Source organism: Giraffa tippelskirchi, chromosome 8 (assembly GCF_054371585.1).
Source record: "Giraffa tippelskirchi isolate mGirTip1 chromosome 8, T2T-mGirTip1v1.2.pri, whole genome shotgun sequence".
Lineage (NCBI taxonomy): Eukaryota > Metazoa > Chordata > Mammalia > Artiodactyla > Giraffidae > Giraffa > Giraffa tippelskirchi.
In genome coordinates, this window is record NC_137282.1 from 106,408,005 (window position 1) to 106,435,573 (window position 27,569).

At 39.9% G+C, this 27,569-nt stretch overlaps 1 long non-coding RNA gene across 2 annotated transcripts in view; it reads left to right on the forward strand.

Moving 5' to 3' along the window:
- LOC145516781 (uncharacterized) overlaps positions 1-27,569 on the forward strand; it is a 164,833-nt gene that overhangs the window by 117,837 nt on the left and 19,427 nt on the right. For both annotated transcript variants that reach the window (XR_014061759.1, XR_014061758.1), the window contains exon 5: positions 15,526-15,635. This is a non-coding gene — a long non-coding RNA (uncharacterized LOC145516781). The remainder of the gene's footprint in view (positions 1-15,525; positions 15,636-27,569) is intronic.

The following is a 27,569-nucleotide window of genomic DNA, read 5'->3' on the forward strand; positions in this document are numbered from 1 at the left end:
TACATGAACTTGAGGCAGCTGAACATTTCTGAAAGATATTTATGAAAGTTTCCCAAATCATCCAAGCCTTTGAGATCTCACCTGTAAACTCTAGTTGATGGAGTTTTCAAACTGGTTTAATCAGGCTTCTGGAATTCTTTAAAGGAAAGAGAAAAGGTCTTAAAATGGAGAAGTAACAGAAGATAAAAGCATTTGATCAAGAGGGTATCTGGTACATAGCCTGTAGAATAAAATTGTGTCAGTTTTAAAACACCAATTGTATTTTGAGAGCTTTTTATAATATGAACATAATCTTGAAAGTAAGTTTAAAACTTGAAGCTAGGTTTTGTTGTTACTGTTGTTGTTAGGTTGGTTAGCTGGTTGTTTTACCTTCTAATAATGATATTAAAAAATTCACATATTTCTATTTGTACTACAGTTAAACTTCAGTGTGAACCTAGTGACCCTTGGAAGTTAAAAATATTTATTAGCATGGTGAATCTAGCCTAAGGTTAAAGCTGATCACCCCCATACCAATAAACACACACACACAGAGGCACATGTACACATGCATGCACACCCACCTATACTGAAGGACTTGTGTGGCTTCAGAACAAAAACCTTTCCTAACCAAGGCCAACAGATGTATTTGGACTATATTGTATGCTACATCAGAGCTTAGTGGTCAGAGAGCTTCTTTTGTTCCAACATGTATGTTTAACTTTGGGTAGGGCTGGAGGAATGAGAGGTAGAGAAGCAAGGAATCATTCCTTCCTCCTTTGACACTAACACCCCCTTTACCCAGGCAATGTGTGGAGTCTGGAATGGGAAGGAAGGAAGAGGAGACTATGAGTAGGCAATTCCAGGCTCCCACATGCACCTCCTGTCCTACCCCCCTTTCTTCTCCATCTTGTGTGCTCAAGATTCACCTCCTCCTAGTGATTATTTAATAGACTTTTTGTCTTAGGAGTCTCATGACACATTCCAAGAAACCCTGGGCTTTCATCTCTTTCACTTTTTGAAACGTGTCAGACTAGCTCTCAGAGTCTGCTGTCCTATTTTTCCCTCCTCCAACTCATCACTGTCTAATTACTTTTTTTTCCAAGTTTGAACTCATGTTGTGTTTAATATAAATATTTAGAGAAAGACAAATATCTCAGCTTCTTAACTGTGGTTTTTCTGGGCTTAACAACCAGTTAGTTCAGTGTAATAATCATTAATGAGACACCTGTTCTGTGCTAGGGACTTTGATAGGGGCTTTGGTGCCAAACATACTATATAACTATACACTACACACTCAGGTGGACTTCCAAGGTGGCTCAGTGGTAAAGAACCTGCATGCCAATGCAGGAGATGCAGGTTCAATCCCAAGGTTGGGAAGATGCCCTGAAGAAGAAAATAGCAACCTGTTCCAGTATTCTTGCCTGGGAAATCCCATGGACAAAGGGGACTAGTGGGCTATGTGGGGTCACAAATAATTGGACACAACGGAATAACTGAGCATTCACGCACATATACACTCAGGTGGGAGCAGGGATAAACTAGAAAATGCTGGACTTTCTCCTGTGCGCAAACAGGGGTGATAATTAAATGGCCAGAAATTCCCAAAAAGATATATTCAAAATAGAGTAAACATAAATTTTTCTTTGCTCTCAAAAGTTGCACTGGTGATCTGGTTATTTGCATTCTGATCCTATTACACACCATGTGGATATTTTATGTTTTATGTAATCGTTAGGCCATTCAGATATGAGCTAAATCAAATCCCTTACAACTATATAGTGGAATGACGAATAGATTAAAGGATTAGATCTGATAGAGTGCCTAAAGAACTATGGATAGAGATTGGTTCCATTGTAGAGGAGGCAGTGATCAAAACCATCCCCAAGAAAAAGAAACTCAAATAGGCAAAATGGTTGTCTGAGGAGGCCTTACAAATGGCTAAGGAAAGAAGAGAAGTGAAAGGAAAAGGAGAAAAAGAAAGATATACCCATCTGAATGCAAAGTTCCAAAGAATAGCAAGGAGAGATAAACAAAGCCTTCATAAGTGATCAATGCAAAGAAATAGAGGAAAACAATAGAATGGGAAGGACTAGAACACTCTTCAAGAAAATTAGAGATACCAAGGGAATACACATGCAAAGATGTGCATTATAAAGAACAGAAACGGTATGAATCTAACAAAAGAAGATATTAAGAAGAGGTGGCAAAAACACACAGAAAAACCATACAAAAAAGATCTTAGTGACTCATATAACCATGATGGTGTGATCACTCACCAAGAGTCAGACATTCTGGAGTACAAAGTCAAGTAGGCCTTAGGAAGCATCACTACAAACAAAGCTAGTGAAAGTGATGGAATTCCAGTTGAGCTATTTGAAATCCTAAATGATGATACTGTTAAAGTGCTGCACTCAGTATGCCAGCAAATTTGGAAAGCTCAGCAGTGGCCACAGGACTAGAAAAGGTCAATTTTCACTCCAATCCCAAAGAAAGGCAATGCCAAAGAAGTTTCAGGCTATATCACAATTGCACTCATCTCACATGCAAGCAAAGTATTGCTTAAAATTCTCCAAGCTAGGCTTCAACAGTATGTGAACCAAGAAATTCCAGATGTTCAAGCTGGATTTAGAAAAGGCCAGAGATCAAATAGCCAACATCCATTGGATCATAGAAAAAGCAAGAGAATTCCGGAAAAACATCTTCTTCTGCTTCACTGACCACACTAAAGCCTTTGACTGTGTGGATCACCACAAACTGTGGAAAGCTCTTAAAGAGATGGGAATACCAGACCACCTCACCTCCCTCCTGAGAAACTTGTATGCAGGTCAAGAAGCAACGGTTAGAACTGGACATGGAACAACAGACTGGTTCCAAATTGGGTAAGGAGTACGTCAAGGCTGTATATTGTCACCTTGCTTATTTAACTTATATGCAGAGTACATCATACAAAATGCTGGGCTGGATGAAGCAGAAGCTGGAATCAAAATTGCTGGGAGAAATATCAATAGCCTCAGATGTGCAGATGACACCACCTTAATGGCAGAAATAGAAGAGGAACTAAAGAGCCTCTTGATGAAAGTGAAAGAGGAAAGTGAAAATGCTGGCTTAAAACTCAACATTCAAAAAATGAAGATCATGGCATGTAGTCCCATCACTTCATGGCAAATAGATGGACAAACAATGGAAACAGTGACAAACTTTGTTTACTTGGGCTCCAAAATCACTGCAGATGGTGACTGCAGCCATGAAATTAAAAGACACTTGCTCCCTGGAAGGAAAGCTATGACAAACCTAGACAGCATGTTGAAAAGCAGAGACATTACTTTACCAACAAAGGTCCATCTAGTCAAAGCTATGGTTTTACCAATAGTCATGTATAGATGTGAGAGCGGGACCATAAAGAAAGTTGCGTGCTGAAGAATTGATGCTTTTGAACTGTGGTGTTGGAAAAGATTCTCAAGAGTCCCTTGGACTCCCAGGAGATCAAACCAGTCAATCCTACAATCCTGAGTACTCATTAGAAGGACTGATGCTGAAGCTGAAGCTCCAGTACTTTGGCCATCTGATGCAAAGAGCTGACTCATTAGAAAAGACCCTAATGCTGGGAAAGATTGAAGGCAGGAGAAGGGAATGACATAGGATGAGATGGTTGGATGGCACCACCAACTTGATAGACATGAGTTTGAGCAAGCTCAGGGAGTTGTTGATGGACAGGGAAGCCTGGTGTGCTTCAGTCCATGGGATCATAAAGAGTCAGACAGGACTGAGTGGCTGAACAACAACAATTTATTTATTTTTAATTTTGACTCTGCTGGGCCTTCAGTACTGCGTGGACTTCTCTCTAGTTGCAGCAAGTGGGGGCTACTCTGTGGTTGCAGGACACAGGCTTCTCATTGGGGTGGCTGCTCTTGTTGTGGAGCATGGGCTCTAGGGCACAGGCTCAATAGTTGTGGCACACAGATTTGATTGCTCCATGGCATGTGGGATCTTCCCAGATCAGGGATTGAACCTGGGTCTCTTACACTGGCAAGAGAATTCTTTACTACTGAGCCACCCAGTGGATATTTTATGAGAACAAAGCAAAGAATAAATGGAAATCACAAAAAATCTTACTAGCTCTTTGCTTTAGATCTGTGACTGCTCCATCTTATAGTGACAACTTAGATCAAGACTTCATTTAATGACATTCTACAAATGAATCCACTCATTTGTTTTTATCCCGATAGAAACATAGATCCTGAGACTTCGTATATCTTACTCATAGAGAATATTTTTCCATTAAATACCTAGAAACAACCTCAGTCGGGGAAAGTGGAACCCATTGAAAAGGTAACATGATCATAATTTCGCATTAGATCAGACACTGTTTGGGACAGGTGGTTTGGGAAGCAGCGAGGCTGGAGCCCAAAGAAGAATAGGAGAGAATAAGAAAGAGGAAGGCCCTCCTGACTGGAAAAATCATCTTTAGGAAAGTAATAGCTTTCAGGAGGGACACACATCCATGAAATGCCTTTTCTCTTACTATATCCATCACTGATTTCTAAATTCTCCTGTCCAAACAGGCACACTCACTTCTGGTGTGAGTCTTCTGTGCAAAGGTTATTTTTACCTTCTTATTTTTACCGTCTGTGAAAAGGTTATTTTACCTTGAGTTACTTACAGAGCAGAAACACCTGTGGCCATTTAAGTGGCCATCTCTGGACAGTCCTTTCACGACAAGAAAACATTGCTGGTAGCTAAGGAGGCCAGCAGAGCAGAAGTAGAAAAAAAGTAAGAAAGAATTGGAGACAGTTTGGGGGTGGGATTTATTTTTAAGATTTAAGGATATGAAAAGGGAGAGAATCTTTTATGATGGAGAATTGATCGAGACTGGATTTCATCAGGACATGATTGTTATTGAGAGAAACAGTCAAGGAGGAAAAAGTGATTTACTGGGGAACTATGATGCTGTGACTCACCCCTGGAATGCAACATCAATTGCAAAATAGGAAGCCTAGGTCCTAATGTGGCTCCATTCTGAGCTGTGTGACTCTGGAAAAATCCTTTAGGCCTCTGAGCTTCAGTATCTTCATTCATAACATAACATGAGCTGAGACAATCTGCATTCTTTCACCCCTAGAATTGTTCTCTTTTTCTTACCTTTTATGTTCTTTCAATCCTGAGAGGATAAGTTGGGAAACTGTTCATTATAATCTAAAATAAAAGGCTTAGATGATCACCAGTGATCATTAATATTGGTAGGGGAGAGCAAGAGGGAAGTGAGTCTATAGTGAATTAGTTTTGCTGATATAATAGACAATGGGGGAAACTAATCCTACCTACCATGATCTTTAAAAAGAGTAACAATATTGCCCTATATTTCTATTCCATGTTATCCTTTACAGAACAATTGCAGATCCATTACTTTGTTTGGTATTTGTAATACTTAGGAGGAATAGGCAGGAAGTTGCAAATCTGTTGCCTCATTTGATATTCACAGCGATTAGCAGAAATGGGCAGGAAAATTACTATTTCTACCATTGACATTAAATTCAGAGAGTTAAGTGATTTTTTCAGAGTCACAGAGCTACTTAATGATGGGGCTAGAACTAGGTTTCAGGTCTCCAGAAACCTGGGCTTGGACACTTGCCTGTGTTTTTGCCTGGCCCTCCCGGAAGTGTCCAGATACTTATGGAAGCTGCCCAAGTTGTCACATCCCCAGATGATGTCCTAAAGAGGATGCAGCTTCTCAGATTGGACTATACTTTTCCTTGGTCAACTCACAACTATCTTTTAGTCAGAAACTCCCAAAATAGGGTACAAACAACTTGGGAGGGAAATGATGTATTAAGGTGCGGGGTGGGAGTGGATATTAAGAAAAATCCTATTTGTTTTGCATCACTCTTACTTTCCTTTTGTGTGTTTTATAAGACATGTAATATATTAGCACCAAGTATTAACATAAATAGCTCATGAATATAATTTATAAACAGGGCCATATGCTTTACTTGTTAAAGCCTTGATCAAAAGTATTTGGAGATTATGCTGTAGAAAGCATGTGGAGGAAAAAGCCAAGAGAATAAAACCGTTCATAAGGCTGATTTTAGGAGTCTCACTTTTTCTTAACCCTTATGAGGACTGAGGGAAAGGGGAAACGGCTCTGGAAAGGAGTGAGTTCAATCAGAATCTTGAAGAAAATCCAGAAAATAGACTAACGAATGGAACTGCTCTGGCCGAACTGGGGCAGCTGGTCACATGCTTCCCACCACACAGAGGCCCCTTTGTTTCTCTCTTACACACTGCAGCTCTTTGTCAATCATAATCAACAATTCTATTCAGCTGTTCTTGCCGCCACTTTTCTCCTGTCTTTCAAGTCTATTAAGCAATAAATGTAAGGCAGAACTCCACAGGCCTTTCAAAGATAAGGTTAAAAGGAAGAAAAATATGTCCTGATGAATGAACCTATAGGTCCTTTCTAATGGAAAAAGAAAAATCTAAGCTACCCACAGAAAATTACTTGGGAATTTTGATATTATTCATAACTAACAAAGTAATTGCCAACTGACTTTTCATGTTTTCCCCAAACCCTTATATGAAACTGAGAAAGTGGATAAAATAGGGAAAGAATATGCTGAGAAGAAAGAAAATTATTGTCTCACCCTTGGGCTCCAGGAAGGTAGTGCACCCACGATTATTGGATTATTAACACAGAAACTATAAAGGAAGAACATGTAATATTAAATAAATACTCATTATAATGGCAAATAGGAGATCACTGGGGCTTCCCAGGTGGTGTTAGTGGTAAAGAACCCGCCTGCCAATGCAGGTAGATGTGAGAGACGCTGGTTTGATCCCTGGGTTGGGAAGATCGCCTGGGGGAGGGCATGGCAACCCACCCCACTGTTCCTGCCTGGAGAATCCCATGGACAGAGGAGCCTGGCAGGCTACAGTCCAGAGGGTTGCAAAGTGTCAGATACAACTGAAGTGACTGAGCATGCATGCAGACAGGAGATCATCTCTCAAGGTCAATATTTGGGACTATTTCAAGGAAAGAAAGGGCTTCCCTGGTAGCTCAGAATCTGCCTGCAATGAAGGGGACTGGGTTCGATCCCCAGGTTGGGAAGATACCTTGGAGAAGGAAATGGCAACCCACTCCAGTATTCTTGCCTGGAGAATTCCATGCACAGAAGAGCCTGGCGGGCTACAGTCCATGGGGTCTCAAAGAGTCAGACAAGACTGAGCGACTAACACTTTCACTTTCAAGGAAAAAAAGAGCTCTAGAAGCAATGAAATGTTTCTTTTACATATACAAATAATATAGCACACAAGGAGTCCACCAAAGATTATGGTCACAGTATGCATTTGCCTTTAAACTACTTTCTTTACTTAAAGTTGCTGATAGACTTTAAAAGCACTGAATCATTGTTGCAGTATTTTATAACCAGCAGAGACCATAGACATCTTCCCATGGGAGCCTGGTGGGTGCCACACAGGCTTGCCAGGAAGGAATCTGAGGGTTTGTGAAGATGGCCCTTCTGTATTTAGAGAGTGTGGCTCTGACTCTGGTGGGGTGGACAGGAGGATAGCCATCTTTGGTTTCTTGTCTCTGCTTCTGTCACTAAATTTCTTGGGCAGGTTTCTTAATTTCATTTTATAGAGAAAATTATAAGAAAATTCTTATCTCATCTGTTGAGTTTATTTATTCGCCAAATGTTGTTGTATTCACTATGTGCCAGCACTAATTTAAGTGCCGGAGATACTAAGATTAATGAAATACTGCCCCTCAAAACGTACATAGCCTTATTAAAGAGGTAAGATACATATAGTTAAATTATCAGTATAAAGCAGAGTATGAACAAAGACACAAATAACAGGTCAATTTAATAAGTACTGTTAAACGTATTGGAGGCCAAGAGAAAGTTTTTTGTCCTGCAAATAAAGCCATCATGACCTCTCTCTGGGATCTCCTTCCATTTTTCTTTGTTTTGGCTGCCGTCTTTGGCACCATGGCCTGGATCTCACTCACAGAGAAATGAGAGCAGTAGAATTAAGGACACAGCTTAAAAGCACAGAGCTGTGACGCCTCTGTCACCTTTCCCCCATTAGAGCATTTTTCAGGGTGTTTGTATAGTTACATCCTATAGAATCAAGGTAGGCGGGGTGAGTACGAGATACAGAGAACAATGGTAAACACAAAGTGTGGTAGGATGTGGTGGCAAATTGAGTTAAATACTGATTGTCATGAGTGATTATTATTTTGTGTGTGCTGTTTAAATAAAAGTAAGGTGGGCTAGCAAACAACCTGCCTCAGTTCAGTCACTCAGCTGTTTCCAACTCTTTGCAACCCCGTAGATTGCAGCATGCCAGGCTTCCCTGTCCAGCACCAACTCCCGGAGCTTGCTCAAACTCATGTCCATTGAGTCAGTGATGCCATCCAATCATCTCATCCTCTGTCATTCCCTTCTCCTCCTGCCTTCAATCTTACCTGTCATCAGGGTCTTTTCCAATGAGTCAGTTCTTCCCATCAGGTGGCCAAAGGATTGGAGCTTCAGCTTCAGCATCAGTCCTTCCAATGAATATTCCGGACTGATTTCCTTTAGGATTAGCTGGTTTGGTCTCCTGGGAATCCAAGGGGCTCTCAAGAGTCTTCTCCAACACCACAGTTTAAAAGCATGAATTCTTTGGTGCTCAGCTTTCTTTATAGTCCAACTCTCACATCCATACATGACTACTGGAAAAACCATAGCTTTGACTAGATGGACCTTTGTTGGTAAAGTAATGTCTCTGCTTTTTAATATGCTGTCTAGGTTGGTCATAACTTTCCTTCCAGGGAGCAAGTGTCTTTTAATTTCATGGCTGCAGTCACCATCTGCAGTGATTTTGGAGCCCAAGAAAATAAAATCTGTCACTGCTTCCATTGTTTCCCCATCTATTTGCCAACACCCTCTTCCAAACAATCTACCTAGCTGAGGGAAAACTACTGCCATTTTCTTCCTTAGTGGAATCAGTTGTCTTATTCAGTGTGGTTTAGAATTAACTATTTGAAAAAAATATCTTCCATGTTCTTCCAGGAGAGAGTTGAGAAAGCTCATTTTAACAATCATGTAGTAATATATACTCTAACTAGGGCTTCCCAGGTGACTTAGACAATAAAGAATCAGCTTGCAATGCAGGAGACCCGGGTTTGATCCGTAAGTCAGGAAGATCTCCTGGAGAAGGGAATGGCTACCTATTCCACTATTCTTGCCTGGAGAAATCCATGGACAGAAGAGCCTGGTGGATTAGAGTCCATGGGGTCGCAAAGAGTTGGACACAACTGAGCGACTAACATCAAGATACATGGCCCAAAAAACTACTTGGTTCCTGTTCTTTGTCCATTGGCACTCTTTCAAAAGTATAGAGATTTATACTGAAAATAACTGAAAAGACTAAAACTTTCTGAACTTTGCACTATCAAAAAATCTGGAGATATGAGTATTATTTCTGCCACTGCTTGAGTTGTAATTTAGCATAGACTAAATCAAGTAGAATTCTGAGAATTTGAAAAGAATTTCCATTGCTAGTGAATTAGTCAATTTATTTTTATGTTGTTTGGCTCTGATTGTATATATTTATAAAATTTTCATTTTTACCTTTCCCATTTTTACTCTTTGCTTGATTAGATTCAATTTCTATTCTTTTTAATGTTTATCTTTGAATTTTTAGCACACAAGCTTAACTGTAAAATGTTATCAAAGCCTAAATTTATTATACATCTTTACCTTTCTCCCAAATCAAGCAAGAAGCTTATCCTAAACAACTTCTATTTACTAACTTTCATTGTCCTTGTGATTATTATTTTTGTTATTTTTGTTGTTGTTACTGTATATTTAACTTTTTAACAGTCAACAGTTAAATATACTAATTCTTTCATACAGCTCTGTAGCAAATTGTTCCAAAACTTAGTGGCATAAAAAAAAGACAATCATTATTATGCTCATAGACACTGTGGGTTATGAATTTGAGCAAAGTAAATTAAGGCTGGCTTGTCGTTGTTTTACACTGCCTAAGGCCTTCACTGGAATCCTGTGTTGACCAGTGGCCTCAGTCTTCCTCCTTGCCTTCCTTTTCAAGTGGTCTCTTTGTGTAGGCTAGTTGGTCTTCCCCAGAGCATGATGGCTGGGTTCCCTGGGCAAGTGTCCCAAGAAGGAGATGGCCAAGCAGAAGCCATATCGCCTACCCTTGAAAGTCACACAGTGCCTCTCTCACTGTATCCTACTCATAATAAGCCACAAAGGCTGCCCGTGTTCGAGAGAAGGGAGATAGATTCACTCTCTTGATGGTGGTGTGGCGAAGTTCTACAATAGGAAGGACTGGAAATGTGGCTGTCATGATTCTTGGAAAATGCTGTCTGCCATATTAACATATTTTATCAATTTCCACAGTTACTCCTGTTCTTTACATCTCATATCTTTCCCCTGAGTTTGCTTTTCTTTGTGAAGTACATCAACTAGTGGTTTCTCAGCAATGGTGATGAATATTTTAGAATTCATAGCTCACTCTTGAATAATAGATAAATTGATTATAGAATTTTATTGGCAGTTACTTTATTTTTTGTCAGCACTTAAAAAATATTATCCCATTGCTTTCTTTTTTCTTTTTCATTTTTTCATTGTGGTGAAACACACTTAACATAAAGTTTACTGTCTTTACTATCTTAAACAATTTAAGTGCACACTTTAGGGTATTAAGTACATTAATATTATTATATTACCATCACCACCATCCATTCCCAGAACTCTCCTCATGTTATAAATCTAGAACTCTGTACTCATTAAACAAAAGCTTCCTATTTCTCCTCCCCAGACCCTGGCACCCACCATTCTACTTTCTGTCTCAGTGCTTTTGATTCCTCTAAGCAACTCATGCAAGTGGAATCATACAGTATCTGTCTTTTTATTACTGGCTTATTTCACTCAGTAAAATGTTTGCAAGATTCATCCATTTTGCAGCATGTATCATAATTTCCTTCATTTTTAAGACTTAATAATATTCCACTGTGTGTATACACCACATTTTGTTTCTCTATCAGTGAACACTTGGGTTGTTTCCATGTTTGAGCTGTTGTTCAGTCACTCAGTCGTGTCCAACGCTTTGTGACCCCATGGACTGCAGCACACCAGGCTTGCCTGTCCATTACCCACTCCCGGAGCTTGCTCAAACTCATGTCCATTGAGTCAGTGATGCCATCCAACCATCTCATCCTATGTCAAACCCTTCTCTTCCTGCCTTCAATCTTTCCCAGCATCAGGGTTTTTTCTACTGAGTCAGCTCTTTGCATCAGGTGACCAAAGTATTGGAGCTTTAGCTTCAGCATCAGTCCTTCCAATGAATATTCAGGACTGATTTCCTTTAGAATGGACTGGTTGGATCTCCTGGGAGTCCAACAGACTCTCAATAGTCTTCTCTAACACCACAGTTCAAAAGCATCAATTCTTCAGCACTCATCCTTCTTAGTTTTAGATATTATAAATAACTTTTTAGTTTTAGATATTATAAATAATTTCTATGAACATGGATGTAGAATTATCTCATTGAGGCCTCACTTTCAACTCAATTTTTTGAGTAAATACTCAGAAGTGGAATTGCTAGATCACATGGTAATTCATTTTTAATTTTTTCAGGAACTGCCATACTAATTTTTTTTTTTCACGTCCATTTTCTGTTCCCACCAAGAACAGAAAGACTACCCCTGAAAGTTGTAAACTTTCAACAGGCTCCAGAGCTCCAAAATAGTTGAGTAGACAGATTCTGCCAGTATAATTTTTGTCTAGGTAGGGAAACAGATGAATGATGCATCCTAATCTGCAATCATCCCAGAAATCTCTTATCCAATTGCTTTTTAACATCTATTGCTGTTGATAGACATCTTCCTTCTTTCTGATTGTCATCTATCTTCTATGTCTATTAGTTTATACTTTGTTTTTTTATATACTTGATATATAAAATATCAATATTTAGGTCTAGATTGCTTTTGATCAGTACTATATGTGCACTTTAAATCTTAAAAATATAGCATTTCATTAACTCTGGACAGTATTTTTTGCCATTCTTCCTTTGAACATTGCTTCCCTTTCATTCCTCCTCTATTCTCTTTTCCTAGGACTCCTGTTGGATATATTATATCATCCGTGTTCTCAACTGCTCTTTTACATTTTTAAATCACTTTTTTCTCTATACTGTGTCCTGGATCAGTTCCTTAAAACTGTCTTTTAATTTACTAATTCCATGTGTGACTGTTTTTATTATTTTAGGGAGGAGGTGTTCTTCCTTTTTATCACTTTGAACATTCTTAATACACTAGTTTTAAACCAATGTTCAGATTGCTGTATTGTTCTTATCATTAGGTAAACTCCTCTCCTACTTTCTGACTTTGTTGGCATTTGTAACCCTCTCATGTAAGGGATTTTTCGTTGAAGGTTAATCTCGTGTAGTATTATTTTTTCCTCTTTTTCTCTTTTGGAAATCTGCTAGTGCTATCTACTAATTTTGTGGTTGGTTCTACCCTTTTCCTCAGGACCCAGAATTCAGATTCAGTCCTTCTATAGGGCTTCCCTCGTGGCTCAGATGGTAAAGAATTTGCTTGCAGTGCCAGAGAGCCGGGGTCGAGATCCCTCAGTCAGGAAGATCCCCTAGAGAAGGAAATGGCTACCCATTCCAGTATTCTTGCCTGGAGAATTCCGTGGACAGAGGAGCCTGGTGGGCTACGGTCCATGGGGTCACAAAAAGTAGAATGCAACTGAACGACTAACACTTTCACTTCACTTTCACTTTCACTGGATATTCAGGGCATCCATGATGGAAAATATTGAAAACAACTGTACATCCAGTCCAAGCTAGTAAACGTTTTGATCATATCCTGGAACTGAGGCTATATTTCTCTTTGCTGTATCACAATCACATAACTTTATAGACACTGTAGCCCAAGCCTATGACAGCAAATAGTGTTATTGTAGCCTCTTTTACATGTGAGGTTAACCCAGCCTCTGAGTTCAAGAAGTAAGCCAGGCTCCAGTCTTACATCAGGCAATTCCAATTCCCATCATCCCTCAAGGACAAACATCCTTAGATCCTCTGCTAGTTTCTGCACCTAGAGCCCAAAGATCCCCAGCCTAACATCTCTCAACTTCAGTCCACCTTTTCACTTTATAATCTATATTCCTATTCTGGTCTATGAAAATGTCTGATTTTTTTATCATTTCTGTTTTTAATTTTTTTCTCTTTTTAAAGTATATTACTGTTATATGTCTGGAACATTTGGAGTATCTAAAATTGTGAATTTACAATGCTGCCCTGACTAGAAATATGAATTTATCATTAATTCTCTGTCTTAATTTGTTAAGTAATACAAAAGATAATGCAAGTAAATATTAAAGCAGAGAGAAAAGATGAAAGTCATACAAGCAGTGTAAACCCTAACATCAAATTTATTTTTATTCTGTCTTTACTTTCTCATAATAGCTAAAGTATAAAAGGACTGCATAGAATTCTTTATATTAATTATAGAATTATATAATTTGTGTGCCATACTAAATGCCCAGGAGAGCCTAGTGACTAATGAGAGTCCATGTTTAACTGGTTCTTCCTCAGGGAAACATTTACTTTGTTACTAAGTACTTTCTTACCTTGCAAATGCTTTTTAATCCTTACACTGTATTTAGGGATTTTCTATTTCTAAGCTCTGCATGTTACAAATTATATAAACAGAGTAGGGAAAATGGCAAAGACTAAGTAAATTCCTTAGGTACTGACAGACTTAATTTTCTTAATATAAGAGGTACTGAATATTCAGATTTCTTCTCTATTTCTTCTTAACTCAATGGAAAACTCGTTCTACATATATGTTGCTTAATATGAAAATGAGGTTCTGTTTTTTCTATATTTTGAGCAATTTATGAATGGAATTTTACAAAATCAAACAGTAAAAAAAAAAAAAAAAGCTTATAGATTGAAAAGTAGGCCTCGTGTTCCCATCCCAGAAAGCAAGTCTTCTCTTTGGAGGCCACCTTTTTTCTGCATGGCATTCAAATTTCTGTATCTTGCTTTTCCACTTGATATATTTTGAAATTTGTTTTCAATATCAGCATGTGTAGGTTGAACTTCTTTTTCAGATACAGAACATTCTGTTTTAAGGATGTAATGTAATTTACCTAATCTGTCCCTTATTTATAGGAATTTAGGTTACTTCTAGACTTTTGCTACTGCAAACCATTATGCAATGAATATCCTTGTGGGTACAGTTTTGCTCACAAATACAAATTTATTGAGAAATGCTGAGCCAAACTGCCTTCTATTGTGGTTATATTGAAATAAATCTTTAAAAACAAATGCACCATTCTCTAAAACTGAAAACACTTAAAATTAAGCAATGTTGCTTAAATCTATGAATACTTCTGTATCCAATGTTTTCAACTTTGTAGCCAACCATATTTTTGTATGTGGGCAACTTATAATTGATAGTTAAATATTTTTACAAACAATTTATTTTATTTAAAAAAAATTGGCCAAACATATGCATTTTGACTGTGCATGTTTAGGAAATGATCAGAAATTAATCCTATTCAATTAAGATTAACCCTCAGAATGTATTTGCTCTGTAATTTTGTGTTTAGCCAATCCCCAGCCTCATCCATTTTTATGGTTGTACATTTTGGAACTTTCAATATTATTTCGCAGACTAGGAGAATTACTTGACAGATGTTTTCTCCTTTTGAGAAGGCTCAGAATGGCTGTCTTGCCCACAACCCTCTCTGCAGGGGGTGAGGCAGGGATGGATTCTATCCCTGTGCAATCCCTGTCATCCTGGTCTCAGCTGTTTTTATGGAGGATGAGCACCAACCTCTGGTCTAGGTGACGTGAGCCAGCGGCCCATGAAGCCTTCTGAATCAGCACCTCCACCACCCTCTGTATCTTCATCAGGTCCTCACTCAGGAAGGGAGTCATCAAGAGTGGCAGGATCTCTCAAAACAAAGCGGGTGGATAAGTCTCCAGACAGTGGAAGAGAGAGCAACAGACGCCTTCTCCTAAGGGAGAGCCCAGGTCAGGGGTCTGAGGGCTGCAGCTATGATATCTTCTGGGCAGTTCTCAAGGCTGTGTCCTATTCTCTCTTGATGCCCTCAATAAGAAAAGCAAGTGAAACATAGCTTATGTTCCTCACAACTGACTGAAAGGAACTGACTCAACAGACTTAGCAAATAGTAAAAGAGGAGCATGTTTAGTTATTCAACAAATGGCACTTGAGTACCAGAGGTATGCCAAGTATTAGAGACACATCAGTGACCAAGATAGATATGCTGTTTGTTCTCATGGAACTTATAGTTTTGTGAAAAAGAGCAGAAGAAAATGAGTAAGAAAGGTAATGCTAAGGGCTAGGTAGGTGGAGAAGGGTTTGGGATCTGGAATATGCTTCACAGGGAGAATCCTTAACTCATTATTGACCAGGGGATTTTTGTAGAAACCAATGCCTGTAGCCAGCAATTTTTATTTTGGCCAGCTAAAAATTATTATTTCACTAACATCTTACAGGTTATTACGTCAATAGTTACACCTGACACATCTGTAAAGTCTTCTAATTTTTGAGAAATGTGTCTTCAATCCACTCTTCTAGTAGAAGCAAAGGAACATTCTCCATTACTGTGAGTTTCATTTTTTGTAAAATGTTGGAACAAAAACCTAACGGAGCAAAATATGAATGATAATGACAATCATGAGTTGTAAGATGAATGCTCAGTCACTTTTAAGCTCTAACAACTTCCATGGTAGTGTTAATTGTATCACTCTCGAAAAACATATTGATGTATCTCTAGTCAATAATGTTTGGGTAACAAAAGACGTATTAATGTCTTAACAAGTCAGTAATGTGACATACTGATAGATTAACTGAGAGTGGATGAGCATGAATGAAAAGAACAACGGAAAATACACATTAAACTCTAAATTTTCCCGTGTACTTTAAACCTAAGAACATCCCTTTAAACTGAGTCACTAACTCCTGTTAAGAACCAGGTAGCAATTACATTAGAATACTGTTAAGCAGTAATAACACCCAAAAAAGATATACTGTTCATAATAGGGGACTAGAATACAAAAGTTGGAAGTCAAGAGATACCTGGAGTAACAGGCAAATTTGGCCTTGGAGTACAAAATAAAGCAGGGCAAAGGCTAACAGACTTTTACCAAGAGAACACACTGATCGTAGCAAACACCCTCTTCTAACAACACAAGAGAAGACTCTATACATGGACATCATCAGATGGCCAATTTCAAAATCAGATTGACTACATTCTTTGCAGCCAAAGATAGAGAAGTTCTATATAGTCAGCAAAATCAAGACTGGGAGCTGACTATGGCTCAGATCATGAACTCCTTATTGCCAAATTCAGACTTAAACTGAAGAAAGTAGGGAAAACCACTAGACCATTCAGGTATGACCTGAATCAAATCCCTTACGATTATACAGTGGAAGTGAGAAATAGATTCAAGGGATTAGATCTGATAGACAGAGTGCCTGAAGAACTATGGATGGAGGTTCATGACATTGTACAGGAGGCAGTGATCAAAACCATCCCCAAGAAGAAGAAATGAAAAAAAAGCAAAATGGCTGTCTGAGAAAGCCTTACAAATAGCTGAGAGAAGGAGAGAATCTAAAGGCAAAGGAGGAAAGGAAAGATATACCCATTTGAACGCAGAGTTCCAAAGAATAGCAAGGTTAAGAAAGCTTTCCTCAGTGATCAATGCAAAGAAATAGGAGCAAACAAGAGAATGGGAAAGACTAGAGATCTCCTCAAGAAAATTAGAGACACCAAAGGAGCATTTCATGCAAAGATGGGCACAATTAAGGATAGAAATAGTATGGACCTAACGGAAACAGAAGATATTAAGAAGAAGTGGCAAGAATATATAGAAGATCTATACAAAAAAGATCTTCATGACCCACATAACCACGATGGCGTGATCACTCACCTAGAGCCAGACATCCTAGAATGTGAAGTCAAGCGGACCTTAGGAAGCATCACTATGAACAAAGCTAGTGGAGGTGACGGAATTCCAGTTGGGCTATTTCAAACCCTAAAAGATGATGCTGTGAAAGTGCTGTACTCAATATGTCAGCAAATCTGGAAAACTCAGCAGTGGCCACAGGACTGGAAAAGATCGATTTTCATTCCAATCCCTAAGAAAGGCAATGCCAATGAATGTTCAAACTACCACACAGTTGCACTCATCTCATACACTACCAAAGTAATGGTCAAAATTCTCTAAGCCAGGCTTCAACAGTACATGAACCATGAATTTCCAGATGTTCAAGCTGGATTTAGAAAAGGCAGAGGAACCAGAGATCAAATTACCAACATACATTGGATCATTGAAAAAGCAAGAGAGTTCCCCCAAAACATCTACTATTGCTTTACTGACTACACCAAAGCCTTTGACTGTGTGGATCACAACAAACTGCAGAAAATTCTTCAAGAGATGAGAATACCAGACCAGCTGACCTACCTCCTGAGAAATCTGCATGCAGGTGAAGAAGCAACAGTTAGAACTAGACATGGAACAACAGACTGGTTCCAAATCAGGAAAGGAGTATGTCAAGGCTGTATATTGTCACCTTGCTTATTTAACTTATATGCAGTCAGTTCAGTTCTGTCACTCAGTCGTGTCCAACTCTTTGTGACCCCATGAACCACATCACGCCAGGCCTCCCTGTCCATCACTAACTCCCAGAGCCCACCCAAACCCATGTCCATCAAGTCGATGATGCCATCCAGCCATCTCATCCACTGTCGTCCCCTTCTCCTCCTGCCCTCTATCTTTCCCAGCATCAGGGTCTTTTCAATGAGTCAGCTCTTCACATCAGGTGGCCAAAGTATTTGAGCTTCAGCTTCAGCATCAGTCCTTCCAATGAACACCCAGGACTGATCTCCTTTACGATGGACTGGTTGGATCTCCTTGCAGTCCAAGGCTCTCAAGAGTCTTCTCCAATACCACAGTTCAAAAGCATCAATTCTTCGGCACTTAGCTTTCTTTATAGTCCAACTCTCATATCCATACATGACCACTGGAAAAACGATAGCCTTGACTGTACGGACCTTTGTTGACAAAGTAATGTCTCTGCTTTTTAATATGCTGTCTAGGTTGGTCATAACTTTTCTTCCAAGGAGTAAGCTTCTTTTAATTTCATGGCTGAAGTCACCATCTGCAGTGATTTTGGAGCCCAGAAAAATAAATTCAGCCACTGTTGCCACTGTTTCCCCATCTCTCTGGCATGAAGTGATGGGACCAGATGCCATGATCTTAGTTTTCTGAATGTTGAGCTTTAAGCCAACTTTTTCACTCTCCTCTTGTACTTTCATCAAGAGACTCTTTAGTTCTTCTTCACTTTCTGCCATAAGGGTGGTGTCATCTCCATATTTGAGGTTGTTGATATTTCTGCCAGAAATCTTGATTCCAGCTTGTGTTTCCTCCAGCCCAGCATTTTTCATGATGTACTCTGCATATAAGTTAAATAAGCAGGGTGACAGTATACAGCCTTGACGTACTCCTTTTCCTATTTGGAACCAGTCTGTTGTTCCATGTCCAGTTCTAACTGTTGCTTCCTGACCTGCATACAGGTTTCTCAAGAGGCAGGTCAGGTGGTCTGGTATTCCTATCTCTTTCAGAATATATGCAGAGTACATCATGCAAAATGCCAAGCTGTATGAAGCACAAGCAGGAACCAAGATTTCTGAGAGAAATATCAATAACCTCAGATACACAGATGACACCACCCTTATGGCAGAAAGTGAAGAATAACTAAAGAGCTTCTTGATGAAAGTGAAAGAGGAGAGTGAAAAAGTTGGCTTAAAACTTAACATTCAAAAAACTAAGATCATGGCATCTGGTCCCATCACTTCAATGCAAATAGATGGGGAAACAATGGAAACAGTGACAGACTTTATTTTTCTGGGCTCCAAAATAGTGCAGATGGTGACTGCATGAAATTAAAAGATGTTTGCTCCTTGGAAGAAAAGCTATGACCTACCTAGGCAGAATATTAAAAAGCAGAGATATTGCTTTGCTGACATAGGTCCATCTAGTCAAACTACAGTGTTTCCAGTAGTCATGTATGGATGTGAGAGTTGGACAATAAAGAAAGCTGAGCGCTGAAGAATTGATGCTTTTGAACTGTGGTGTTGGACAGGACTCTTGAGAGTCCCTTATATTTCATGGAGATCCAACCAGTCAATCCTAAAGGCACTCAGTCCTGAATATTCATTGGAAGGACTGATGCTGAAGCCGAAGCTCCAATACTTTGGTCACCTGATGCAAAGAACTGACTCATTGGAAAAGACCCTGATACAGGGAAAGATTGGAGGCAAGAAGAGAAGAGGATGACAGAGGATGAGACGGTTGGATGGCACCACCGATGCGATGGACATGAGTTTGAGCAAGCTCCGGGAGTTGGTGCTGGACCGGGAAGCCTGGCTTGCTACAGTCCCTAGGGGTCGCAAAGAGTCGGACACAACTGAGTGACTGAACTGAAGCAGTATTCTCCCAGTCTTGGCTTTCTAAATCTCTAAAGAACGATTTGATTATGTTGAGTGTGTTTTAGTTTAGGAAACACCTATCATATGTAATGTATCTAGAAATTTCTATTTCATGTAACTTGTATCCCATTGATTTTAATATGGTAGAAGTCAGAGTAATGAAGACAGAGAGTTGATGAAGACCTTCATCTCTTAGATGAAGGTCTAGGAGAAATCTAGGGCATTTCCATCACTTAGATAATACCAGTTCCTGTAACAGACTTTACTTCCCCACATTGTACAGTATTGGCTTAATTGTGTGACTTCTTTTCCTGTGTCCCAGGAGAATTACAGGAAGACAAGACCCAAGTGCCTTGTTTACCACTTTGATGTGTTTTTGGTGGTGTTGAATGGGTGAATAAAAGGATGAATGAATGAATGAGACAATCAGTCCTGAGAATCTGGCCCTTGGTGGACTCTTTCCTTGATACACAGAGCTTCTCTAACTTCAACCTGTCTTCTTGGTTAGTCTCACATTGACTTTTTGCCCCCAGTAATTTTTCAGGCTGATGGTTCTACATCTGAGTTTCCACATATTTCATCTCTAATATGAGCCTCCTCTTTATTTAATTATTCTACTCTTTTCTGCCTGCATTGGGCATCCACTTAGTTTGCCCACCTTGAACATCCATAGAAGATGAACATCCACATAGGATGTTTGTGAAAATCCTATTAAGATAGGAAAAGGTTTGCTCGCAGAAACTTTTCACAGCAGATACTCTAGATTCTATCTTCATTAATGTCTTGGGGTGAGGGACTGTATCACTCCATTTGCGATGTGTGCAAGGCTTTACAAGGTCTCCTTTCAGCTTCAGAGTGGATCTGAAGCCATTACATGCTATCTATTTAGGGACCTAGATATCGTATTTTAAAATGCTTCCTGCAGAGCAATTCAGAGAAGAGTACAATGCATCATTTAAGTACAAAATATTGACTATTTCTATAATGAAAAAGTACAGAGAGTTCCATTTATGTTTATCCTTTTATTGCAAATTGCCACAACCTGGTCAAAAAATTCTCTCTGTGGCAGCAGGCTATCTGCCAGTAAATTAGTCTGTTGAAAGGGCCACACCAAATCCAGCATCCTGGGCCAGCCCTGACCACAGCTGAGTGGTGTGAAGAGAGCTGACAGCCACGCAGTCACCACCCAGGCTGGAGAGGAAAGCAGCGTGAGGTGTTGATGGAAAAACCCAACTTCCCTCTCTTCCAAAGATGATGAGCAAAACCAAAATGGAGATTTCCCTGATGAGTTTTAAAAGACAACTTTCATTTTTTCGGAATGAAAGTATTCACTAAGCTTTTGCATCTTTATGTCTTTTTACATATTTCTGTGGGCTAGATTTTTTTTTTTTAACTCATTGTATGTGCTTCTATTGTTCTGTGTGAGTGGTTTAGTTAATTACTATATTAGTTCCATGGGTTTTCCAGTGGTGGCTCAGTGGTAAAGAATTCGCCTGCAATGCACGAGATGCAGATTCAATCCCTGGGTTGGGAAGATTCCCTGGAAAAGGAAATGGCAACCCACTCCAGTATTCTTGCCTGGCAAATCTCACGGACAGAGGAGACCGGCAGGCTACAGTCCCTGGGGTCACAAAGAATCAGACACAGCAGAGTGACTAAACAACAACAATATTAGTTTCCTAAAGCTGCCGTAATAATATACCATACACTGAGTGGCTTAAATAGCAGAAATTTGCTCTGGAAGCTAGAAGCCATAGAACAAGGTATTGGCAGGTCTGGTCCCTTCTAAGTGCTGTGAGAAGAATCTCTTCTGTGCCCTTGCTCAGCTTCTGGGATTTGCTTGCGATCTTTGGCATTGATTGGCTTATGGATGCCTCACCCTGTGCTTTACCTTCAGCTTCATGCAGTATTTTCCCTATGGGCTTATTTCTGTCCAAAACCCCCCTCTTGATAAGACACCGGTTACACTGGATTGGGGTCCACCCTAATGATCTCTGAACTAATTACATCTGCAATGATCCTACTTCCCAATAAGGTGACATTTAGAGGTACTGGGTGTTAAGATGTCAACATGAGAATTTGGGGGAGATACAATTCAACTTGGGCTTCCAAGGTGGTTCAGTGGTAAAGAATCTGCCTGCCAATGCTGCAGACACAGGAGACTCGGGTTCGATGCCTGGGTTGGGAAGATCCCCTGGAGGAAGAAATGGCAACTCACTCCAGTATTATTGCTTGGAAAATTCCATGGACAGAGGGGTGTTGGCAGGCTACAGTCCATGGGGTCACAAGAATAGGACACGACTTAGTGACTAGGCATGCACAATTCAACTCAATCACCACATTCTGCACACCACCATTTCAAAAGGTCGGGTCTTTTTCTTATGACCCTTGGCGTCAGGCATAGGGACTTAAATTTAGTAAGCATTCAGTAAATTATGATGGAATACCTTAGAATTGTGGTGCAAAATAACCTCAACAGATCCCTATGACCTAGAGCCAGTAAGTACTATGAGACTCAGTATTATGAGGAGTATCCTTAATAACAAAATTTCCTTTTTTGAAGTTAAGTCCTTGTATTTGCACAACTCTTAGTCTACTCTAAATTCTTGGATTCTAAAATAAATCTTTAGTTTCTAATGGAAATAAAGTAGGACCAACTAACTCCAAAGGGAAAATGTAGAAAAAGGTCATGGCCAACTGGGGAAATCTCTTGGAAATTATGAGGACCTAATCCATCTCTACTCCCTACCATCTTTAACCTGATACAAAACAGACACAGAAGTTCATAGTCAGATGAAATTAAGAGGAAAATTAAGACAAAAAAAAAACAAACCCAAAAAGAAAAGCTAAACAAAGTCAGCTTTGTTAATGGGAAAATACTCAGTGAACAATCAGTTTAGTTACTCAGTTGTATTGTCCAACTCTTTGCAACCCCATTGACTAGCATGCCAGGCTTCCCTGTCCATCATCAACTCCTGGAGCTTGCTCAAACTCGTGTCCATCAAGTCAGTGATGCCATCCAACCATCTTATCCTCTGTCATCCCCTTCTCCTCCTGGCTTCAATCTTTCCCAGCATCAGGGTCTTTTCCAACGAGGCACTTCTTCACATCAGGTGGCCAAAGTATTGGAGTTTCAGCTTCAGCATCAGTCCTTCCAATGAATATTCAGGACTGATTTACTTTAGGATGCACTGGTTTGATCTCCTTGCAGTCCAAGGGACTCTCAAGAGTCTTCTCCAACACCACAGTTCAAAAGCATCAATTCTTTGGTGCTCAGCTTTCCTTATAGTCCAACTCTCACATCCATATATGACCAATACATCAATATTGGTTCAATGACCAATAGTGATGTCTAGTAAGAATCGTGTTGAAACAACAAGTTGGGTTAAAGTCAAGGTGATGTCTCTTAATCTCCCTTTCCACGTGGGGGAGCATGGTCCTGCTGAGCAGACTCTGTCCACATGGTGAGTGCAGACCCCTTCTGCCAGGTCAGTAGAGCAAGAACAAGTGTGAGATCCTAGCTGCTGCACCACACTGTGACTTTCATGGGCCTTAAGGATATTATGTAAGCCCCTTTCTCCAAAAAGCCAAAACCCAAAACTTAATTTTTGACAATGTTGGTATAAAGATTAATATGTTAATAGTATATATTAGAACATTATTTTTGATGTAAATGTTCATTTTTCTTCTGATTTTAAAAGCAGTCAAAACATTTTTTGGGTCCCTAAAGGGCTTTCCTGGTGGCTCAGTCACAAAGAATCCACCTGCCAATATAGAAGACACAGGTTTGATGTCCGGGTCAGGAAGATCACCTGGAGAAAGAAGTGGCAACACACCCTAGTATTCTTGCCAGGGAAATGCCATGGACAGAGGAGCCTGGCAGGCTACAGTCCATGGGGTCACAGAGCTGGACATGACTTAGCAACTAAACAATAACAGTGAAAGGTATTTTGAGTCAGAGGACCCTGCTGACTGTATCGAATGAATAAGTCAGTCCTGCCTGGTGAGATGGGCCCTGCCTTTGGCAGGTAGACCTTGGACCTAAACCCAGGTGTATGACTTACATGATGGCAGAAAACAGAAGAATACCCATGGTCTCTCATACCCTCTTCCAGGAGGCAGGCAGTGAAGGCACAGGGGTAGCCTCTGTCCTGCTTGTGAGGCAAGGTAACCCCTCTGGCTGGTAAGGGAGGCCAGTGCAAGTTCTGCAGGCTGCACAGCTCTGCCACAGGCTCTGCTCCCCTCCACCTCTGTAGACCTCAGAGTCTACAGAGGCCTCTCCTTTCTTCCTCCTGCACTGCTCTCTCCTCTCCTAACCTCCCCACCTACAAGTCAGTCAAAAAGCAGCAGTGACAGCCTAGAATAATAAGGTGGATTGCCTCAGCAGGGAGCAAGAAGCAGGGCAAGTGAGGAAAGGAAGGATTTCCAGGAATATTCTCCTGGAGTCTTTCAAAAACCCTTGAAATTGAAGCAAAAGAGCAATCAGACCTGTGAAGAGAGTTTAATTTGAAAAGACCCTGATGATAGGAAAGATGGAGAGCAGGAGGAGAAGGGAGCATCAGAGGATGAGATGCTTGGATGGCATCACCGACTCGATGGACATGAGTTTGAGCAAACTCTGGGAAATGGTGAAGGATAGGAAAACCTGGCATGCTGCAGTCCATTGGGTAGCAAAGAGTCAGACACGACTGAGTGACTGAACAACAACAAACATTTTACTACTCACTTATTATCATTATTCATTTTCATTATCATGTCTAATTCCAACGACAGCACTGCCTGTAGCATCATGGTCATTCCTACAGGGGAAGGCAGGGGATTGTTAAGTGATAGAATCGTGATCTGAGGAGAGGCTTTTCCAGCTCTCATACCAATACATACGATTTTTCTCTATCCACCTTTAGTTGCCAGCTCAGTTGAGGAAAATTTATAATGGAGATAGAGTTTGAGGAGGAGGAGAAGTTAAAAAAAAAATACCCATGCATGAGAGATTTGACTTTGCAGATCAACTCTAGAAGGTTTAACTGTTGCTGTTTATCTCTCTGAAGGCTCATTTTTACCCATAGTCCACTACCAACACCTTTTCGACATACCACTGACAGCTAGTAGAAATTAAAAACTGCCTGTCTATCTGGTGATTATCATAACCTTTGCTGCACTAAATAGCTGGATTAGGGAAAAGCCCTGGTTTTCCATCACTGGGTCATGATTTTCTTTAAATTATGTTTCTTATTTAAACAACTTTTTGAATTTTATTTAAATGCCTTTGCATAAAACATCTATTCTAATACTTAACATAGCTTTAACAGTAACAAACACATCAACATATTGCCTGGCTTTGTGAATTCAGTAGGGACTTCCGAGGGCATCGACATCTGTTAAAAAACGACAACAACAAGAAACACCCGCCAGGCCCTCTGTTCTTCATGCTTCTATTATATGTGTCTGTTTTTTTAGAACTCAGAAAATTAAGTGCTAGACAGGCTACTCAAATACCATGATTAGTTGGTTACTAAGTACAGAGTTAACTGCATGCAATTTGATCAGCTTTTTTTTTTATTATTCGGTTTTCTTTGTAAACGGCTTTACTCCTTTTAAAGAATTTCTTCAAAGCTCTTTTTCTTCCTTTTAAACACGTAAGTTCAATGACTTGTCCTTGTGTAAGGTGTGGGTTGCAGATGCCCTCTCTTTATTGTAAAACACAATATACTTATTCTATTTTAGGGGCCAAAGCACTTGTAAGAGCTTTGCAAGCTTTCCTATTTTTCTTAAAATTAGGACACTTCATGATGTGTAGGTACTTGCAAACGTAGATCTCAATAGGAAAGAATTTTAAAATTAACCTATAAAACAGTCCCAGGGTGTGAAAAATATCACACAACAGAGAGAGGACTGTCCCCAACGTTGTAAGAGAGTGTCCTCTTTATTCTGACCTAGGGGAACCGTCAGATCCGCCGCCGCTGCTCAGTAGGAACTCCCTGCACAGGTCAGGCAGAGCTCATTAGCCACTCCAGCAGCTGAAGTTGATTCCCTGCCTCCCAAGATCCTCTCCCTCCTCTTTTGCCAACATCCTTGGGATGCTTCTAGCTTATCAGTCCAATCCAGTTACAGATATTTCTGCAAGTACAGTTAACTGATGCTCGCTATTCCTTTGGCTTAAAAGATTTTCAATAGCGTGATTAATTGATAGATGTAGCCTCTAAAATAGGTTACAAATAATTTAAAAATTATATGTTTGATTTTAATCCCATTTCTAGGAACTGCTATAACTCTTGGAATTTCCTATGTATAAGCACAAAGGGAATATCTTTTGTTATAATGTTTGGTCTTTTGTTGTCAATTCCTAAAATCACTTCAAAGCAAAGAGGTAAAAGGAGCACCTTGTCACACCCTACAAACCCCTTTCAACCACACCTGAGTTAATGTTGACAAGGTGACTGTTGGAGATCCCCTAGAGAGGAGGGCTGGTTGCTTCAGGTAGGGGGGACAACCAGGAGTTGAGGGTTGTAATTTAGCCCCACCCATCAAACTTTAGGGAGGGGAGGGGAGTTGGACGTTTGATCAGTTAAACAATAGTGATTTAATCAATCATGCCTATGTAATGATGCCTCCATAAAACCCCAAGAAAATGGGGTTTGGAGAGCTTCCAGGTTGGTGAATACACATAGGTCTCAGGAGAGCAAGTGCTCAGAGAGGGTATGAAAGCTCTGTGTCTTTTCTCAATACTTTGCCCTATACATCACTCTATCTGGCTTTTCCTGAGATATAATCTTTACAATAATGAATATATGATACGGATGCAACTTGATATTCATCTGAATCTATAAATATTCCCAATTACTGCATAAATTAACTTTTGTTTTTAGTTATTGACAAGCCCTAACTTGCCTGAGCATTCTTGGGAATTCAAGTCAGGTTGGACGAAAGCTGACTGACCAAGCCTCCACAGCCAGGTGTTTCACTGAAGTCATAAGTTTAAGGTTTTGACGATATTAGCAGTGGGTAATACTGGCTAGTGAAGTTCTCCCTGTTTAAAGTCGTAGCCCAAGGTGTTATGATTGGACTTTCTGACAGTCTTGACTTCTCTCATTCATCTCATACAATATATGATAAAAATTCTCTTAATTAAAAAGAATTAAAATTGTGTCCTTAGAATTTCATGAATTCTAACTTAAGGTCATTAATTGTTGCTGTTACTGTTTCATGGCTAAATCGTCTCTGATCCCATGGACTACAGCTTGCCAGGCTTCCCTGTCCTTCACTACCTCCCAGAGTTTGCTCCAATTCAAATCCATTGAGTCAGTGATGCTATCTAATCATCTCATTCTCTCCTGCCTCTTCTCCTTTTCTCATCAATCTTTGCCAGCATCAAGGTCATTTCCAATGAGTCGGTTCTTCACATCAGGTGGCCAAAATATTGGAGCTTCAGCTTCAGGTTTGATCTCCTTGTAGGGATTCTCCAGAGTCTTCTCCAACACCACAATTCAAAACCATCAATTCTTTGGCACTCAGACTTCTTTATGCTCCAACTCTCACATGTATGCATGACTACTGGAAAAAAACCAGCTTTGACTATAGGACTTTTGTTAGCAAAGTGATGTCTCTGCCTTTTAATGTGCTGTCTAGGTTTGCAATAGCTTTCCTTCCAAGGGTAAGTGTCTTTTAATTTCATGGCTGCAGTAACCTTCCACAGTGATTTTGGAGCCCCCCAAAATAAAAATCTATTAGTGTTTGCACTTTTTTCCTTTCTATTTGCCATGAAGTGATGGGACCAGATGACATGATCTAAGTTTTTTGATTGTCAAGTTCTAAGCGGCTTTTCCACTCTCCTCTTTCCCTCTCATCAATAGGTTCTTGAGTTCCTCTTCACTTTCTGCCTTGGGAAGCATTGCTATGAACAAAGCTAGTGGAGATGATGGAATTCCAGTTGAGCTATTTAAAATCCTAAAAGATGATGCTGTGAAAGTGCTGCACTCAGTACGTCAGCAAATTTGGAAAACTCAGCAGTGGCCACAGGGCTAGAAAAGGTCAGATTTCATTCTAATC